Source organism: Peromyscus californicus, unplaced genomic scaffold (assembly GCF_007827085.1).
Source record: "Peromyscus californicus insignis strain IS unplaced genomic scaffold, ASM782708v3 Scaffold_10__1_contigs__length_136768540, whole genome shotgun sequence".
Lineage (NCBI taxonomy): Eukaryota > Metazoa > Chordata > Mammalia > Rodentia > Cricetidae > Peromyscus > Peromyscus californicus.
In genome coordinates this window covers 1,018,214-1,035,844 of record NW_026294391.1, presented here as the reverse complement: position 1 = coordinate 1,035,844, position 17,631 = coordinate 1,018,214, and the positions used below count along the sequence as shown (strand labels likewise).

The 17,631-nt window shown below is 40.0% G+C and overlaps 1 protein-coding gene and 1 pseudogene across 1 annotated transcript in view; both read left to right on the top strand.

The window, feature by feature from the left end:
- Positions 1-17,631, top strand: part of Znf81 (zinc finger protein 81) — an 89,991-nt gene that overhangs the window by 13,884 nt on the left and 58,476 nt on the right. The window lies entirely within an intron of this gene.
- Positions 7,446-11,695, top strand: LOC128113539 (F-actin-capping protein subunit alpha-1-like; annotated as a pseudogene).

The window sequence follows — 17,631 nt, the reverse complement described above, 5'->3', positions numbered from 1 at the left end:
TTGTTGACCGTATCCTTTGCTCTACAAAAGCTTCTCAGTTTCAAAAGGTCCCATTGATTGATTGTTTCTCTCAGAGTCTGTGCTACTGGTGTTCTATTTAGGAAGTAGTCTCCAATGCCAATGCGTTCAAGACTACTTCCTACTTTCTCTTCTAGCAGGTTCAGAGTAGCTGGATTTATGTTGAGGTCCTTGATCCACTTGGACTTAAGTTTTGTGCACGGTGATAGATATGGATCTATTTGCAGCCTTCTACATGTTGATATCCAGTTTTGCCAGCACCATTTGTTGAAGATGCTTTCTTTTTTCCATTGTGCACTTTTGGCTTCTTTGTCAAAAATTATATGTTCATAGGTGTGCGGATTAATGTCAGGGTCTTCAATTCGATTCCATTGGTCCACATGTCGGTTTCTATGCCAGTACCAAGCTGTTTTTATTACTGTAGCTCTATAGTAGAGCTTGAAGTCAGGGATCGTGATGCCTCCAGAAGTTGTGTTATTGTACAGGATTCCTTTGGCTATCCTGGGTTTTTTGTTTTTCCATATGAATTTGAGTATTATTCTTTCCAGGTCTGTGAAGAATTGTGTTGGTATTTTGATGGGGATTGCATTGAATCTGTAGATTGCTTTTGGTAAGATTGCCATTTTTACTACGTTAGTCCTGCCTATCCATGAGCATGGGAGATCTTTCCATTTTCTGACATCTTCTTCAATTTCTTTTTTCAGGGACTTAAAGTTCTTGTCATATAGGTCCTTCACTTGCTTGGTTAGTGTTACCCCAAGGTATTTTATGTCATTTGTGGCTATAGTAAAGGGTGATGTATCTCTGATTTCCTTCTCCACTTCTTTGTCCATTGTATATAGGAGGGCTACTGATTTTTTTGAGTTGATCTTGTATCCTGCTATGTTGCTGAAGGTGTTTATAAGCTGTATCAGTTCCTTGGTGGAATCTTTGGGGTCGCTCAAGTATACTATCATGTCATCTGCAAATAGGGAAAGCTTGACTTCTTCCTTTCCAATTTGTATCCCCTTAATCTCCTTATGTTGTCTTATTGCTCTGGCTAGAACTTCAAGTACTATATTGAATAAGTATGGGGAGAGTGGACAGCCTTGCCTTGTTCCTGATTTTAGTGGAATTGCTTTGAGTTTCTCTCCATTTAATTTGATGTTGGCTGTTGGCTTGCTGTAAATTGCCTTTATTATGTTTAGGTATGTTCCCTGTATTCCTGATCGCTCTAATACCTTTATCATGAAGGGGTGTTGGATTTTGTCAAATGCCTTTTCTGCATCCAGTGAGATGATCATATGGTTTTTTTCTTTGAGTTTGTTTATATGGTGTATTATATTGATGGACTTTCATATGTTGAACCACCCTTGCATCCCTGGAATGAATCCTACTTGATCATGGTGGATAATTGTTTTGATGTGTTCTTGGAGTCTGTTTGCCAGTATTTTATTGAGTATTTTTGCATCAATGTTCATGAGGGAGATCGGTCTGTAGTTCTCTTTCTTTGTTGTATCCTTGTTTGGTTTAGGAATTAGGGTAATTGTAGCCTCGTAGAAGGAGTTTGGTAATGTTCCTTCTGTTTCTATTGTGTGGAACAATTTAGAGAGTATTGCTATTAACTCTTCTTTGAAGATCTGGTAGAATTCTGCGCTGAAACCATCTGGTCCTGGGCTTTTTTTGGTTGGGAGACTTTTAATGACTGTTTCTATTTCGTTAGGGGTTATTTGACTATTTAAATAGTTTATCTGGTCTTGATTTAACTTAGGTATGTGGTACCTATCCAGAAAGTTATCCATTTCTTTTAGGTTTTCCAGTTTTGTCGAATAGAGGTTTTTGAAGTATGACCTGATGATTCTCTGGATTTCCTCAATGTCTGTTGTTATGTCCCCCTTTTCATTTCTGATTTTGTTGATTTGGATGCTCTCTCTCTGTCTTTTGGTTAGTTTGGATAAGGGCTTGTCTATCTTGTTGATTTTCTCAAAGAACCAACTCTTTGTTTCATTAATTTTTTGTATTGTTCTCTTTGTTTCTATTTTATTGATTTCAGCTCTCACTTTGATAATTTCCTGGCGTCTATTTTTCCTGGGAGACTGTGCTTCTTCTTGTTCTAGAGCTTTCAGGTATGCTGTTAAGTCTCTAGTGTGAGATTTCTCCAACTTATTTATGTGGGCATTTAGTGCTATGAATTTCCCTCTTAGTACTGCTTTCATAGTGTCCCATAAATTTGGATATGTGGTGTCTTCATTTTCATTGATCTCTAGGAAGTCTTTAATTTCTTTCTTTATTTCTTCCTTAACCCATTGGTGATTCAGTTGGGTATTATTCAGTTTCCATGAGATTGCAGGTTTTCTGTAGTTTTTGTTGTTGTTGAAATCCAACTTTAGACCATGGTGGTCTGATAGAACACAGGAGGTTATTCCAATTCTTTTGTATCTGTTTAGATTTGTTTTGTGGCCAAGTATGTGGTCAATTTTAGAGAAGGTTCCATGGGGTGCTGAGAAGAAGGTATATTCTTTTTTGTTAGGATGGAATGTTCTGTAGATATCGATTAAGTCCATTTGAGTCATGACATCAGTTAAGTCCTTTATTTCTCTGTTAAGTTTCAATTTGGGAGATCTGTCCAGTGGTGAAAGTGGGGTGTTGAGGTCTCCCACTATTAATGTGTGGGGTTTTATATGTGATTTAAGCTTTAGTAATGTTTCTTTTACATATGTGGGTGCCCTTGTGTTTGGGGCATAAATATTCAGAATTGAGACTTCATCTTGGTGGATCTTTCCTGTGATGAGTATGTAATGCCCTTCTTGATCTCTTTTGATTGATTTTAGTTTGAAGTCTATTTTGCTGGATATCAGGATGGCTACACCCGCTTGTTTCTTAAGACCGTTTGATTGAAAAGTCTTTTCCCAGCCTTTTATTTTTAGGTAGTGTCTATCTTCGAATTTGAGATGTGTTTCTTGTATGCAGCAGAAAGATGGGTCCTGCTTTCGTATCCATTCTGTAAGCCTATGTATTTTTATAGGTGAATTAAGTCCATTGATATTGAGGGAAATTAATGACCAGTGATTGTTCATTCCTGTTATTTTTGGTGGTGATGTGTGGGTACTTCTATACGTTGGGGTTTACTGCTGTGGCTTTATCTGTTGCCTGTGTTTTCGAGGGTGTATCTGACTTCCTTAGGTTGGAATTTTCCTTCTAGTGCTTTCTGTAGGGCTGGGTTTGTGGATAAGTATTGTTTAAATCTGGCTTTGTCATGGAATGTCTTGTTCACTCCATCTATGGTGATTGAAAGTTTTGCTGGGTATATTAGTCTAGGCTGACATCCATGGTCTCTTAGTGTCTGCATTACATCTGTCCAGGTTCTTCTGGCTTTCAAAGTCTCCATTGAGAAATCGGGTGTTATTCTGATGGGTTTGCCTTTATATGTCACTTGGCCTTTTTCCTTTGCTGCTCTTAATATTCTTTCTTTATTCTGTACGTTTAGTTGTTTAACTATTATGTGGCGAGGGGACTTTTTTTGGGGGTCTAGTCTGTTTGGTGTTCTATAAGCTTCTTGTATCTTCATAGGCATTTCCTTCTTTAAGTTGGGAAAGTTTTCTTCTATGATCTTGTTGAATATATTTTCTGTGCCCTTGAGTTGGTATTCTTCTCCTTCTTCGACCCCTATTATTCTTAGGTTTGGTCTTTTCATGGTGTCCCAAATTTCTTGGACATTTTGGTTCATGACTTTGTTGGCTTTAGTGTTTTCTTTGACTGATGAATGTATTTCTTCTACTGTATCTTCAACGCTAGAGATCCTCTCTTCCATCTCTTGCATTCTGTTGATTATACTTGCATCTGAAGTTCCCAATCGTTTTCTCAGATTTTCTATTTCCAGCATTCCCTCTGTTTGTGTCTTCTTCATTTTTTCTATTTCCCTTTTCAGGTCTTGGACTGTTTCCTTCATTTGTTTCATTGATTTTTCTTGATTTTCTCTCAGTATTTTATTGTTTTCTTCCAGGACTTTATTGATTTCTTCTAATTTGTTTGCCCTTTCCTCTAGTTGTTTACAGCGTTCTTCACATTTTTTTGTCTTTTCCTCTACACAATCCTCTAGCTTCTTCATGATGTCATTCATAAGGCTGTTTTCTTCTGCTTCTTCCAATTTCTGATGTTCAGGTCTAGGTGTTGGAAGAGGGCTAGGGCCTGGTGATGCTGTATTGCTATTCATTTTGTTGTATATGTTTCTGCCTTGACGTCTGCCCATCTCCTTGTGCTTCGTTACTGGCCTTATCCGCACACTTGGTTCAGCCAGACCAGTGTTCCAAAAGGGAAGTCCTGAGCAAGATGGGAGCTGGGGGCCGGCCTCTAAGTCTCAGGAAGAGGCTTGGGGCTCAGGCTGATGGGCGTGGGGGCAGGGCGTGGAGACTGCAGGGCCTGCCAGGGGTCTTGGAGAAGGGGATCCTTCCGGGTGGGGCTAGCAGGGAACCTGCCGGGTGGCCAGAACCAGGGGCCAAGTTGGGTAGGTCTTCCCTGGAGTGGCTGGTGCCCAGGGATGGGGTCTGGGGCAAGGAAGGGTACTCACCAGTTTTCCAAAAGGGAAGTCCGGAGCAAGATGGGAGCTGGGGGCCAGCCTCTAAGTCTCAGGAAGAGGCTTGGGGCTCAGGCGGATGGGCGTGGGGGCAGGGCGTGGAGACTGCAGGGTCTGCCAGGGGTCTTGGAGAAGGGGATCCTTCCGGGTGGGGCTAGCAGGGAACCTGCCCGGTGGCCAGAACCTGGGGCCAAGTTGGGCAGGTCTTCCCTGGAGTGGCTGGTGCCCAGGGATGGGGTCCGGGGCAAGGAAGGGCACTCACCAGTTTTCCAAAAGGGAAGTCCGGCTGTCTCTTATTTTTTAAACACAGAAATTCTTACCAAAGTCTTTCTTGTGATTTCCCTCAGTAGTCTAGAATATATTGTAAAGCTACAATATTTTAAACAAAAACAGAAATACATGCATATACCATAACAAGAATAAATTTTCATCAACACTGTACTGACATGTAGCATCTATTAGATCTGAATGATTAAGGCAGCCCTGGCTACAGCATTATAACATAGCTGCCTAGCTTAGCAACCATAGGCAGTGAGTGATATTCCACTCTGCCCTTGGAGCTAAACCTTGGTCAGGGCAGATCTTGGGAGCCCCACCCATCAGCATGGGAGATGGCGTATAGCATGGGGATAACTCCAGATTCTCAAGTGCATGAGAAGGTAGACTGGAAGGTACTCCATGCCCCTGCCGGGCCCTTCTGGGAGAGGGCCCCTGTAGGCCACTCCTCAGCTGTGACCCCAGAGGGGCAGTTCTCCACCAGCCCACAATGTGCTTGGGTCAGTTGTTCTCTGAGCTACAGGAGCCCTTGCCAGTTCCTGCCACCCCTCAAAGTCTCCACCCCTGCAGCCCATGTCCTGCTCTAGTGCCCAGCCATGCCTAGTCTCCCTGGCAGCCTATGGGCCTCCCTGGCCACCACCTGTACAGTGCCACAAAGTCTTTACCTCACAGCTCCCAGTGCGGGGGCCACCTCAAACCTTCCTTGTACGATGCTGATGGCCTGCCCTAGCTCCCAGGCCGCTCTGCAGTGCCCTGGGTTCCTGCAGTAGCCCCTGGGCCGCCCGGCCGTGCCCGCCCCCGATTTGCTGCACCTCAACAGTGCGCTCCCCCACCTCAGCAGAGCAAGGAAGCAATGGCAGAGGGGTTCTCTTAGTCTGTCCTAGTTCAACCAAAGAGGCCCTCTGTCCCTTAGGCTGGCCATCCAGTCCCAGAGGCTGTCCACAGGAGTCACAATGCATACACAAGCCTGGGCATAAAACACGCATGCCTGTGGCCACATTTCTCACACATTCACACATTCATATAGGTAGGACATTCCAACATAAAGGCAAACAATTTTCCCAGGGACGTGGTGTCAACTGACCACAAACAGATGTGGGACTCTCCGCCCCAGTACAGATCTGAGGCCCCCTGTTCTCAATCAAACAGATGGGGGGTTCTCTGCCCTCACTCTCAGGGTCTGGAATGTCTCCCAGCTCTTTGTGATCATGGTGCTCTGTCATGTCCACCCTTAACTGATTCTGACCACAATCACTGACTTAGGCTAGCCACAGAAATGAAACTGAACACAGACAGACAGATGCTTAGGCTGGCAAGCTCTATGGATGGTTGTCTGGGTGGGCTTGGGGGATCCTGGATGAGCCCCCAAATGTTATGCCCAGATCATGGGGACCACCACGGAGACTGAATCCTGTATGTAAAAGCAAAGAGCCTTTCTTTTCTTTTCTTTTTTTTTCAGATTTATTTATTATGTGTACGGTGTTCTGTGTGCATGTATGTTTGCATGCCAGAAGAGGGCACCAGATCTCATTACAAATGGCTGTGAGCTACCATGTGGGTGCTGGGAATTGAACTCAGAACCTCTGGAAGAGCAGCCAGTGCTCTTAACTGCTGAGCCATCTCTCCAGCCAAGAGCCTTTATTTTCAAGCTCAGAGCTTGGACTCTGTCCGAGGCAGCGGTGAGAGCAGAGAGCCCAGAGCCCAGGCAGGGTGGGGTTTTTATCATAGCAGAGGTTGGGGTGAGGGAATTTCCAGGGTTCAGGACCCTGATTGGCTGACATTTGTCTAGGGGTATAAGAAATGTTTGGAATGTTAGATGTTTCCTCTTAGATGCAGGCCCTCCCTGGGTGGGGTTAGGTTATGGCTTTTCCTGGGTCCAGGTGTTGCCTGCCAGAAGCTGTGTCTGGGCCTTTAAGCTTGTCATGGCAGCTGTGTGGTCAAGCTGTTTTGCCCCCCCTCCACATATGTATATATGACATATGTATATGTATATATGTATGTACATATATATGTATATATACATATGTGTGTGTATACATCTATCATCTATCTATCTATCTATCTATCTATCTATCTATCTATCTATCTATTCATTCTGTTCTGTTACTCTAGAGAACCCTGACTAATACAATATATGACACCAGTGATATTCAATGAAAAGAATTGTTAAATACAGGATAATTCATTGTGTAAATAGAGGTGACATTTCGTTATCGAGGGTAGTAGTTAGGAATGGAGAAATGACATGAAAATGTACAGAAGGAATTTGTATGTTCAATTAATAGGAAAAGATGCTCAGCTTCACTAATAGTAGAAGTCAAATAGAACAACTAGACATAATTCTTCAGTCATTAGAAAGATAAAAGGTGAAAAAGAAAATTAACCAGTGTTGGGGAGGAGTTGAGAAAATGAGATAATAATACATTCCTGTTGAAATATTTTATATATATGTATGGGTTTTAATATATGTGTGTGAGATAGATAACATTTTGATAGTCACTAAGCAATGCCTATTTTAAAAAGATAGCATCTAAAAAAGGGTTCAAACATAGCAGACACTCAGACAAGTGAAGTAAAATATACAAATCACTGCAACGCCATGTTCAAGAGAACATGTATGGGAGTCCAAAAAGGGTAAGGCAAATTTGCACACTTTTAATTTTCAAATGAGTGAGTTTATTAAGCATGTGACAAGCACAAGTAAAAGAATAACTAGCACATAGCAGATAGATAGCAAAAGGTCATCAAATAGGGCACTTACAATATCCAGCAAAATTTCCTGGGGAAGCCCTGTTGAAATGGTCATGCTGGAATTCTCAATTGAGAAATTTCCAGGCAGAGCAGAGTGTTCTCTCCATGGATGAGTTTCCTGCTTCTTGCTCCCACTGCAAGCATTTTAATTGTATGGAATAAACAGTAACCCAGTAACCTCTGTTGGAAACGAAAACTTTCTAGCTATTTTCAAGGGTGCAATGTTTTTAATTTTCTGTTTGCCTTTCTCTTTTCTCTGTGTCACCGAGGCAGGGGGTCAGCTTGACACAGGCAAAGGTCTCAGAGGACACTGGAGATAAATATGCTTGTGTCTGAAATAAGGAGGCCATTTTGTGTCCATTAGTCCACAGCAAGCACAAACAGCACATGGCAATTTACCAATATAATTTATATCACAGCATGCCATCATGCCACACAACTTTTGTTTTGTTTTGTTTTTTTTGTTTTTCGAGACAGGGTTTCTCTGTGTAGCTTTGTGCCTTTCCTGGATCTCGCTCTGTAGATCAGGCTGGCCTCGAACTCACAAAGATCTGCCTGGCTGTGCCTCCCAAGTGCTGGGATTAAAGGCATGCGCCACCACCGCCCGGCCACACAACTTTTAACAAACATTGCCTGAAATACCTCAGCTCAGATTCAGGACTTTTATATTACTTTTTAAAAACATGCATATGAAGTTTTCTTTTCTTAGAAAACATAATGGTTTAATTATGGAAAACAAGACATAGTATTTTCCTGTCATCATTCCTCTGATGTAAGTATCAAGTGAATATATCTTTGGATTGTATTTTGTTAGAATGCTTCAGTTTAAAAGTTGCTGTTTGAGTTGCTGACATGAGTTTCATGAAAAAATCATTAAATGAAATTTGTCTTGGAATTGGGACAGCATTTCCAATGACTTTTGAAGTGGCCCTAGCATACTTCTGCCATTTGTATTACATATTTATGCAAAGCAGTATTCCTAGAATTTATGATTATAAAATCAAAATATTGATCAAATCTAAAAAATCTAAACTAAAGATGCTGTGTCCTGCGGTATCAGATATCCAGCCAAGATTTAATTTTTCATGTACAAATAAATAAGCATATTCATTTTACTACTATATAATTTTTCATCTTTAATAATGGTAAAAATTATTTGTATGCTGTCTTAGTTTGCTTTCTACTGTTGTGATAAATACAATGATCAAAAGCAAATTGGGGAGGAAAGGGTTTATTGCAGCTTATACTTCCATATCATAGTCTGTTATTGAGGGAAATCAGGGTAGGAAATCAAGGCAGGAACCTGGAGGTAGGCACTGATGCAGAGACCATGAAGGACTGCTGCTTACTGACTTGCTCCCCCTGGCTTGCTCAGTCTGTTTTCTTATACAGCCCAGGACCATGTGCCCAGAGGTAGCCCTGCCCTCCAAGTGCTGTGACTTCCCACATCTATCACTAAGAAAATACCCATAGGACAATCTGATGGGGACATGTTCTCAATTGAGGTCCTTGTCCCCAGATGACTGTAGCTTGTGTCAAGTTGACAGAAAACTAACCAGCATATATATTAAAGAGTCATTAAAAATAAATATTTTTTAATGATTTATTATCAGTAAATATTTTATTTCTATGCCCTGTATACCCAGGGTTGTATAAAAATTTCTCAGTCCAGCTCAAGATAGCCAACTTTGAGGATTTAGTGTTAAGTGAGGAAAAGTAGTTTACTGACCTCTGCTCTGTGCTCCTGGAATTCTTTTGAAGATACTCAGCAATACATATTTAATTATATGTTTAGGGGTGACAAGTTCCTTGAAGAAAATAAAGCAGGGATATACAGCTGCTAAATTCATCACCAAAGCACCCCAGGAGAGTTTAATGACATATTCAGTGATATCTGGTTACTATTTAATAATGACAGTTCCTCCAAGGAAGGAGCAGTATCCATGTTTTCCCAGTATAACATGGATCAGTTTTCATCTGTGAAGTTAGAAGGATATGAAGATGAGGTCTTTTAAAATATTTTTTTTCCTTGGGGCTGGAGAGATGGCTCAGAGGTTAAGAGCACTGGCTGCTCTTCCAGAGGTTCTGAGTTCAATTCCCAGCAACCACATGGTGGCTCACAACTATCTGTAATGAGATCTGGTACCCTTGTCTGACCTGCAGGGGATACATGTAGGCAGAACACTGTATACATAATAAATAAATCTTAAAAAATTTTTTTTCCTTTTAAAATTGTATATCTATGGGTGTTTTACCTGCGTGTATGTTTGTGCACCAGCGCACATTGGATCCCCTGGAACTGGAGTTACAGATGGCTGTGAGCAGCTGTGTAGGTTGCTAGGAATTGAACCTAAGTCTTCTGCCAAAGCAGCCAGTGCTCTTACTTGCGGAGCCATTTCTTCAGCCTCAAGACTAGGTCTTAATTACAGAGAACAGTGATCCAGGTAATAGTAGAGTTTTAGATTCAAGAAATAGTTTCTTTTAAGTTTCATAACTTATGGAAAGAAGCAGGTGACCTCCCAGGGAATGTAGACAGGTTTTGTAGAGGGTAAGAGGTCCTTGTGCAAACAGATAAGCACTAGGGAAACTGGGAAAAGTTAAACACACAGGCTTGTCTCATCAAAGGAAAGAGATGTTTACCTGTCTTCCACCTGGAACATTGGGAAAGGATATAGTTTATGACCTGGTAATCTTTTGCTATCTGTAGGTCCAGGCTTCACCCAAATCCCCCAGAATATTATGTTTGTTTATTCCAGACTTTCCCCCCTAAATCTTGAGCATTGCTTCTCAGTCCATTGCTGTGGGATGGTCTTTATGTCAAATGTGTTGCTCTGATTGGTCAATAAATAAAACACTGATTAGCCAGTAGCCAGGCAGGAAATATAGGCGGGACTAACAGAGAGGAGAATTGAGAGAACAGGAAGGCTGAGGGAGACACTGCCAGCCCCCGCCATGACAAGCAGCATGTGAAGATGCCGTTAAGCTACGAGCCACGTGGCAAGGTATAGATTTATAGAAATGGATTAATTTAAGATGTAAAAACTAGATAGCTAGAAGCCTGAGCCATTAGGCCAAACAGTTTAAATAATATAAGCATCTGTGTGTTTATTTTATAAGGGGGTTGTCGGACTGCCGGGGCTTGGCGGGACCTGGACAGAAAACTCTCCAGCTACAGTCCATAAAACCCATCCTTAAGAGCAATGTCACTTGTACTTTACAACAACCTAAGTGATTATATTATCTTAAGGACTAGCCCAGTCCTGACTCCCACAGGCATTATGTTTACCTCAGTCAAGCATTGTTTCTAAGTCAACTGTACCCATCTTTTTGGAAGAAACCATATGTACTTTGTAGAGAGTTTCAATGTAAACATGTCTTAAGCTTTGTAGTACACACAGGGCTGAGTTAATTGTCATCAGGAAACTTTTTTTCCCCCCAAATTGTACTGTGCTTAAATATGGCTAAAATAAACTGTCTGGGGTCAGACTTCAGAAGTTTGAACCAGCACTGGCTAACTAAAGTTGAGCTGAACTGAGTTTTATTCTTGCCTCTCCTCAGATTGTTTCACTGCTGGCTGTGATGCTTGCAGGGACCTCTCACAAAGTTTGAAGTCTTGGAGACAATCTTGTGATGGTACTTTAACAGACCACATGGAAGATGATTATTCTAATGGCTCCTGTACTGTTTATATGAAAACTGTAGATGCACAACAGACTATTATTGCATATATTTAAAACCACCAGTTTCAGCCTAAAATCTTCTAGATTGGCCATTATCAGAGAAGTTTACCATCTCACCACCTACAGCCCAGGTGGTTGAAGTGGTCAAGATTCAGGTTATTATGAAGATGATGATGTTAGGTTGGTTAATCGTAAAGATATGCAAGAATCAATAACTGTTTCCAGTGAAGTCCAAACTGCCAAGGAGTTTCTTAAATCATGGAGTGCAGAAAATGAATCAGACAGCTGTTAGTGAAAACTATCAAATAATGTTTGATCTTTTCAAGGCTTTGCACTGGCAGTTTCTAGTTACCTGTACCAAAATCAACTGGAACATGATACTCAGCCCAAGATTGGCAAAGAAATACAAAATGCTTAAGGGCTGACTATGGGCATCTTAAATGCAAAGGAAAAAGGTTTCAACATGGTGCGGTCATATGATAAATAAATGATTTATAAACCTAAGTAAAAGGGATATTTTACTAGTTAACAAAGTTAACAGATTTTCTGGCTTATAACATTGAACCTATAACATTATCTTGTAATTTTCTGTTATTTCTTTATCTATTTGTAAATCTTAAAAAACTTCTGCTACATTTAATGTTGGAAAGATCCACCCTGAAGTCATTTTACTGTTTAGAAAATGTTCCTAGCACTAAAGTCTTATTCTAATTTTTAAAAGATTTATTTTTATTCTACATGTGTGTGTTTTGACTGCATTCATGTATGTGCACTACATGTGTGCCTGGTGTCCAATGAGGCCAGAAGAGGATGCCAGATCACCTGGAACTTGAATTACAGGTAGTTGTGAGCCTCCATGTAGGTGCTGGAAACTGAACCCAAGTCCTGTACAAGAGCAGTCAGTGCTCTTAGGTGCTGAGCCATCTCTCTAGCCCTAACCTGTTTTAATTAATTCAGTACTTTTTTTTTCACCCTTACCTATGTTTCAAAGCACTTCTACTCCTTCAGTAGTTTTTGCTGACTCACCAATTGCTAACTAGGTTGTGACATTCTGGCTAAGTGAAGTCACATTTCTCTTCCCTTTCACTGTTTTGATCATTTATACCATCTTATAGCTAGTTTCCAAAAATTTGGTTTGGGGCTTTTTGGGTTTGTTTTGGGAGACAAAATTTCCTGGAAATTCCATGGTAGCCAGCTTCCTGGGGAGTTTGTTTTTAAATCCAAAGTCTTGAACCACATTTCCTCCCTGCACATAAATATTTCCATTTATATTCTTTCTTTCTTCTTCCTATCTAGTACCATTGTAGTTATAGACATCTTCATTTCAGAAGAGTTTCCCACAAATATGTGTCTGTTTAATATCCAAGAAGTGCTGACAAATTATGGATATTGTATAATATAAAATAATAAAATATAAATAAAAATATTGAAAATGCAGAGGTTAAAGAAATAATAGGAATCTGTGTTTTAATACTTTTTAGCCAGATTGCTTTCCTTGCAGATGAGTCAAGCAAAATCACAAAACTGAAAATGAACCAAAGTAAAAGGATAACTTCCAAACAGCATCTTTCTCTTATAATCTGTTGTTTAAGAGATACTAGAGTTTTCTTCTACATAGTATGTAAAACACTTTCCAAATTACTTTCCTTTATCAGCCCTGCCAGGCAAGAACTCATATGTAACTGCTATAGCAACCCTTTCAAGTATATTGGCAGGTATGTGTACGTTCTGAGGATAACACAGACATTATATTACAACTAGTCATGGTAGATTTGTTTCATGTACATTATTTACTTGTCAACCCTGTAATACATATATAATTGAAAGCAGAGAAAAGAGGAAGGAACAAAAGATGTGTTTGAAAATAAAGTGACAAGCAAGTGATTCTACAAAATTCATTGCAGGGAACCAAACTACAGGCCCAGAGAGCAGAATAAGCACCAAAGGAACCTATACCCAGGCATAGGAAAGTGAAATAAACAAGATTAATGACAGAAAAAATGGAGAGAGTCTAGAGGGAGGAAAATAAACCCTCAGAATTCTTTTTGAAAATAATTCAAACAAAAGTATGGGATAAAATATTTAAAGAGACGTAAAAAAGAGAAATGTGGTGGTTTCAATAGGTATTGGCCCCTATAGACTCATGTGCTTGAATGCTTAGCCCATAGGGAATGGCACTATTAGGAGGTGTGGCCTTCTTGGGGTAGGTGTGGTGGTGTTGGAGGAAGCCTGTCACTGTGGGGGTGGGCTTTGAGGTCTCATATGCTCAAGCTATGCTCAGTGTTGGACCCAGTCTCCTTCTGTTGCCTGAGGATCAAGATGTAGAACTCTCAGCTCCTTCTCCAGCACCATGTCTGCCTGCATGCTGCCATGACTAAACCTCTGAAACTGTAAGCCAGCCCCAATTAAATGTTTCCTTTATAAGAGTTACTATGGTCATGGTGTCTCTTCACAGCAATAGAAATCCTAACTAAGACAAGAAGTATAAATAGACTGAGATAAAAATGCACTGATGGGTTCTGGGGATGGAGCTCAGTGGCAAAGCACTTGTCTAGCATGCACATGGCCCTGGGTTCCATCCGTTAGCACCACAAAAGTCAAACAAAAAACCACCAAAGGAATTTATTGCAACAAATGGTAAGAAGTTCCTCAAATATAAGGAACCTAATATATTTTTGAAACTCAGATCTACATAAAGAATGGAAGAATGTAAAAATAACTAAAGTTAAAATGTTTTAGTATTTCTTGCATTATGTATTCAAATTAATTTTATGTCAGTGTTTCATACAGAGGTGCCTCTAGATGCTTTGGGGAGGGAAATGAAAATTTCAAGAAAATTAACAAACCAAACAAAATAGATAAAAGGAAAAGTGAAAGGGAATTAAGTGGCTTTGGTTGGACATGTAGCTCAGTGGTAAAGTGCTTGCACACATGTGCAATGCCTGGAGTTCCATACTCATTTCCACAGTGGGGAAAAAGAGAAATTGATTACCATGTGCATTTTCCCCTCCTCTGCATGGTATATCAAATAGAGGAGAAATAAAGTCACTGAGAATTAGAAATGGCTGCAGTGTCAGCTAAACAATGAGAAAACAGTAAATGCATAAGTTGCTAATCAGTAGGAAGGCCAAGAAGAAGATGGGCATATGAGGAAAAGCTTGAGAGTAGGACAGGTAAGAAACACCTCTGAAGAAGGACATTTGACCAGCAGCCTGAGTGACAACACAAATTGTACCTTAGAACCACAGCATCTTTGGCAGGTGTAGCAATGTCAAGGCTGCAGAACTCCTGTGTCCTGCTCATCTCATCACTAAGTGGTATGTCTGGACTGGGGCCGAAGATTTCTAGTCACATTTGAAAGACATTGTTTTCTTCCATAAAGACTTCCTCATGTTTTCATTTAGATAGTTAGCCAACATTTTAATTTTCCAAATTAATTCAACATTTAGTTTTAATAATACAGTTCATACTTAAAAGGCATGCCTTTACAACAAATAGTCCCACAGTGAGTTTTCCTGCTTGCCCTCAATGGACATAATCACTGTCTTGAATCTCAAGATCACCATTTCTTTTTAAATATAACTTTATTGCAAGTAGATGCATTTCTAAATAGTTTGTTCTTTAAGTGGCTTTCACTTTTTTCCATTTTAAATTATGTATGTGTATGTGTACATGCGCATACATGTGCACATGCAGATGCTGGGGTGCACATGTAACAGTCAGAGGACTATTTGTGGGAATTGGTTCTCTTTTTTCCCAAGTTCATGGGACCTGGTGATTGAACTCAGGTTATCAGATTTGGTGGCAGGTACCTTTACCCACTGAACTATCTTGCTAGCCCCCAGTGGCTTTTAATTTTATGAAAGTCATGGTAATATCTTTTTATGAAAATCCCTCTTGTCTCCAGAACTTGAACTTTTGCCAGATCTTGCAACCAAGTTGCAAAGAGACCATTTAAAACTATGTACTCAATCTGTTTTGCTGTGGGATGGTCTTTCTGTACACTGAATATGTGTTGCTATGATTGGTTAATAAGGAAGCTGCTATGGCCTATGGCAAGGCAGAATAGACCCAGGCAGGGAATCCAAGCAAAGAGACAAAGAGAATAAGGCAGAGTCAGAGGAGGCATTGAACACTGTTTGGGGGAGCAAGATGTAATGGAACACAGGTAATGCCACGAAGCCACTTGGCAAAACATAGATTAATAGAAATGGGTTAATTTAAGATGAAAGAGCTAGCTAGCAAGAATCCTGAGCCATAGACCAAACAGTTTGTAATTAATATTAAGCCTCTGGGTGATTATTTTTAAAGTAGCTGTGGGACTGTGGGTGGGAGAGATTCATCTGGACCACGGGGCTGGGTGGGACACAGAAACTTCCGGCTATGCTATTTCCCTACTGTGTATATTCAATCTGCTTAAGTTTATCTTGCCTTTAAGAAAACATTGTAACCAGTCTCACTTTGCCTTGAACTTCCTTTCCGTCTTGTTTAGTTTTTGTCAACCTGACAGTAGCTAGAGTCTTCTCCAAAGAAGAAATCTCAACTGAGGAAGTGCCCCCATCAGATTGGTATGTAGTGAAACCTATGGAACATTTTCTTGATTGATGTGGGTGTGCCCAGCACACTGTGGGCAGTGCCATTTCTGGGCAGGTGGTCCTGAGGTTTATAAGAAAGCAAACTGAGCAAACCAGGAGAAGCAAGCTAGTAAGCAGCACTCCTCCATGGCCTCTAGTTCAGATACCTGCCTCCAGGTTCCTGCCTTGAGTCCCTGCCCTGACTTCTCTCCAAGATGGACTATTAAGATCTAAACTAAAATAAACCCTTTCCTCCCCAAGTTGCTTTTGCTTATGGTGTTTATCATAGCAACAGAAACCTAACTAGGGCACTATGTAATCAGAATTTTACAACATAAGCTAAATGTATGGCTTTAATCTTAAACTATGTATTCTTCCATATCCCTGATCCAGAATGTGTGTGTGTGTGTGTGTGTGTGTGTGTGTGTGTGTGTGTGTGTGTGTGTGTTGGTAATCACTTGGTGAAAGTAGCCAGAAGATTGAAAGCAACTTTAAGCTAATATCTATCACAAATGTTGGAAGCAACATATAGAAAGTTTGATAATACCTGTTTGTGGTTCTGAGCGCTATTCTGGGTCAATTGGCATCAGGAAAATAACTTCCTGACTTGTAAAACTCAAAGAGCTTTGTAAATTCCCTTCACATACCATATTTTCTGAGCCATTCAATACATATAGAGCAAAGCCTTTTGTTAGGTATAGACAATAGGGACAGATAGACATCACACACATACATGCGCACACATGCACACACACTTATACACAACAGGCAAACAGACAGAACACAGAACTCAAAGTACAGACAGATGGAAGACACATAGATCTAAACTACCTTAACTTCAAGACTCTCTATTATTTAATGTAGTATTAATACAAAATGTGTTATGCTTTATATAATCACTGAAAAGTATTGTTTAATATTATTCTAGTTTGTTCATTTTGATTCATGTCAAACTTCCATTGTTTTTAGATTTTTGTTTTTCAAAAAAGAATAGTATTATACTTCAGTGCATAATTTCTGTACAACTGAGTATTAAAACAAGTACATAAAAACATAGTATTTCATCTGCAATACATGATGACCTGCTTACAGACTTATTCATAGATGAGCTTCTGAATAAGCAATAAGGAGACTTCCTATAGGCTGGAGAGGTCTCCCAGTGGTTAGGAAAACTGGGCCCAGGTTTGATTCCTAGCATACACAAGGTGGTTCAATGAAACTACATGGAAAATGAAAAGAAACAAAAATTAAAAAAATGAATAATGTTACAATCTGACAATATTAACATAACTAGAGAGTACTTTACTTGTACTATTACATTTTCAGTAACTAAAAATAAATGGAGCCCCCATGGTACTGGACTAGGCCCTCTGGATAGGCGAGATAGTTGTTTAGCTTGGCAGTGGGATTGATTTCAAGTTTGGCATTATAATCAGAGAAAATATATGAAATGATCTTGTTTTATAATGTTTTATGATCCCTGGTATTTTCTATCTTGCAAAGTGTTCAGTGGGCTCTTGAAAAAAACATGCATTTCAATGCTGCATTCCTACACCCCTGGTACTAAGGAGGGTGAGGTAGGGTGATGAATTCAAGGCTAGTTTCCACTAATAGAGTTTGAGGCAAGCATGGGCTAATTAATGAAATTCTCCTGTCTCAGAAAAACAAACATTAATGCTTTGCTAGAAATAGCTGAGCATGTAAAAAAATCCATTTTCTGTCAGCAGAGTAAGCATTTTGCAAATTCTATCTTAAATACATATTTTAAACTTGTCAAAAT